The sequence below is a fragment of the Nylanderia fulva genome, unplaced genomic scaffold (assembly GCF_048542155.1).
Source record: "Nylanderia fulva isolate GAGA-0341 unplaced genomic scaffold, ASM4854215v1 Scaffold46, whole genome shotgun sequence".
In the NCBI taxonomy this organism is placed as follows: domain Eukaryota; kingdom Metazoa; phylum Arthropoda; class Insecta; order Hymenoptera; family Formicidae; genus Nylanderia; species Nylanderia fulva.
The window spans coordinates 1,586,762-1,590,281 of NW_028190543.1; the positions used below are offsets into that span (position 1 = coordinate 1,586,762).

The 3,520-nt window shown below is 30.5% G+C and overlaps 1 pseudogene; it reads right to left on the bottom strand.

Moving 5' to 3' along the window:
* Positions 1-1,486: 1,486 nt before the first annotated feature.
* On the bottom strand, positions 1,487-2,236 carry LOC146721536 (RAC-gamma serine/threonine-protein kinase pseudogene; annotated as a pseudogene).
* Between the last annotated feature and the right edge of the window lie 1,284 nt (positions 2,237-3,520).

The following is a 3,520-nucleotide window of genomic DNA, read 5'->3' on the forward strand; positions in this document are numbered from 1 at the left end:
GGAATGTCTGTATTAATATCTTAAGAGAGGAATGGTGTAGTTCTATGGGGTTACAAATAACCATTTATGGTATTTATAATCTCTTTTTTGATATTACAGGAGAAGAACCTTTAAATGTAGAGGTGGGAGAGTTGGTTAAAAATGACTTTAATGCATTTGTCCATAAAGCTAGAAACTTTAAATAAAAAGACATTCTCTCTCATTATGATGTAATATTTTATTAAATTAAGGTATTGGGCTAGTTAAATACCATTTTAATATTGTGTTTCAGAATTCTTTATAAATGGTACCATTCTTTTGCTTTACCACAGTAGGGATCTATTAATAAGAACCTATAAAGTAAAATTGAATTTTACTTAAAAAATTAAATAGCATAATTAACACAATGCCATTTTTAAAGGTCTAAAATTGGTACAGAGAAGATAGAAGGAGGGGTAAAGTTTATAATAGAATTTGTAAGGATCGTAAGGAGAGTATAAATAATAAAAAAAGTAAATAAACAAATAAGAGAGATAAAGTATAAAAATAAACAAGGAATAATTAGATTTATAGTAAGGTATAAATAGATAGATGAATTTCATCGTAAATATAAAGAATTTTATAAGGTATTTCATATGGTTCATGTGTAATAGTAATATAGGAATGGTAAATTCCAATATAAAGGGATTAGAAGAGGTGAAAATGAAAGTAATTAAATGTTCTTCTAATGATACTGAGGAATTACCACTTTTGTTTACTGGAAGTAATATAAAAGAGGTGGAGGAATTCATTAACCTACCTAAAAATGAAAAATACAATCTTTTCATACATCCCAATCTTCATAAGACATATAAATATTATCTTAACTATTCTATATAGTAATAATCACTGTTCAATCTCAAATATAGTAATCCTAAGTGATGACATCTATGGCAATGATTATGTAGACTTACTTTACAATGGGAAGTATGTATTTCCAAATGTAAACGTTTTATTAATGGATAGTGATGACTCTAAGATATTTAAAGAAAGGTATGTATTTAAAGAGAGTGTGGGATCTGTAAAAATTTATAGAATAGTAGAGAGATATGTTTTACTGCTGTTTTATCTTTCTCTCTTTGTTTTAATTGTTCTAATTTACCTAACTCTGCAAATTTGGATAAGAATTAGATCTAAAAGAGATCCTGTTATAACTCTCCTGGAGTTAGAAAGCTGTCCTATTAAATATTATGGTGAGATAACTCAAAATGAGCTATTTGATAGCTGTTTAATTTGCATGGAAGTCTTTAAAAACATGGATAAATGTAGAATATTACTTTGTACACACTACTTCCATAGAAGCTGTGTAGACCCTTGGCTACAGAAGAAATCTGCTAGATGCCCATACTGTAGAAGACTTATGAAAGTAATGATTGAAGTATAAAATTAAACCCATCTGCTGTATAACTCAATTTTTTATTAAATATGATATATTTTATTTCAAAAGAAGAGGTATCTCTACCAACACTCATTTAAAGTTGGTAAAGAAATCATCGTACTTCCTTACAGATGAACTAGGTGTTATGAGAATTGGTTCACTGGTAAACTCCCTATCAAAATTAGATGAAACAGAACCACTAGGTACAAAAGTTGGCTTGACTTTCTTTTCCAGGACAGCACTCCAATTCACATCTGAAAAGTAACTGTGTTTTTTAATTTGATCTGCATCTTCTATTCCTGCCCCAAGTCTCTTTTTTGGATCCTTTGTCAAGAGCCTTCTAATTAAATCCTTTGCCCTTTCCGGTGTGTCCCCTTTAAATTTAACCTCATTTTGTATTATAGCCATTCCCATCTCTACTGTGGTTGCCCCTATAAAAGGCGGCTCTGATTCAAACATTTCGTATAAAACAACACCATAAGACCACCAATCGGCATCTTTTGTATACCCACCTTTTAAAATCACCTCAGGTGCTATTGTATCAGGTGTGCCACAATACGTGTACGTAGTAGCAGTTGGAGGAAAACTATCCTTACAAAGACCAAAATCCACTATTCTACAGTGGCCATCTGATGATAACATGATGTTATCTAATTTCATATCTCTGTAAATTATATTATTTTTGTGAAGAAATTCCAACCCTAGAAGAATTTCACAAGCGTATTGCTTAATTTGTGCCTTTGCGAATTTTGCCTTGGTCGTATGATGAAATAGATCTCCTCCTGGTAGAAACTCCGTTCCAAAGTAAATATTTTTATGGTCTTGAAAACAATACAGCATTTTCATGAGAAATGGATGATTCTTTGTGGATATGTATTTAAGAATTCTCCTCTCTAACTCTATGTATAGTATATCATTTGAGTTCACCACACTTTCTTTTTTTAAAATCTTTAAGGCCACTAATTCATTATCACCTTTATTCTTTGCCTAGAAGCACCTTTCCAAAACTACCTCTACCCAATACCTTTAAGAGTGTAAAATCCTTTATTGACATTTTTTGTGGTTCTTCTTTATTTTCTGGTACTGGTGGATTAAAATCTGCTATTTTGCATCTAAGTTCATAATCGATCTTACAATTGTTAAACACATTATTGGAACAATCTATATGAAATCCCCTATCACAATTCTCACACTTCATAAAATTCTCTCTTATTCCTATTCTTACACCACAATGAGCACACCATTGAAAACCACTCCCTCTACAAGATATTAAAACATGTGGTATGTCATATCTTTTAATTAATTTCTCTTTTTCGATCATAGCATGTCTGCACTTGAATAAAATATAATTTGAACACTTCTTGTGGCAGGTAAACTTACATTTATAACATCTATAAGACTCGTAAAAGTAAGAAGCTAAATTATCACATATACAACAATAGAATGGAGCAATATTATGATAATTTTCTAGTTGATGTCCAAATTTATACACGCATATCACTTCAGCATTCTTTCTCACAAGTTTTACCTCTCTTTTAAATAATATTTTTACATTTAGAGTTGCATTCTCATTAAAATCAAAAGTTACCAATTCATAGCTCTCATAGGTTATCAAATAGTGGCATGGAAAGAATAACATTCCCAAAAGAATCCCACCCTTTCCTATTAATAAAATTTCCATTTCCATATTGTTTTCCTAGAGAGATCGAAACCTCACCCTTAAAATTACGAAAAACCTCACTTTTAAAGGTATTGTCAACGAAAAACATCATTTTTTCATACTCAAAGAGGGGATCACTTTCCAGTGATACGATATCAAACTTTACTGTACCATTTGTTTTATCCCAACTCTCTGCTTCATCCTCTCCCTCTTTGGCATCTTTTAACTTCTCTTTGTAAAAAATGAATCTTCTTCTCGCAAAAAGACTTTTTTTCATTTATACTTTCACCTAGAGATGAATTGATACTAATTAACTTATCATACCCATTCTTCAAATTCTTTTCTTTATCAATCTTTTCTTTCAATCTCCTTTTATTTACCATATTATATAATTTGATGGTTTCATCACTCTTTGACATTCTCTTTTCCAATTGTTCTATTCTATACTTAATACTTTCTTTTTC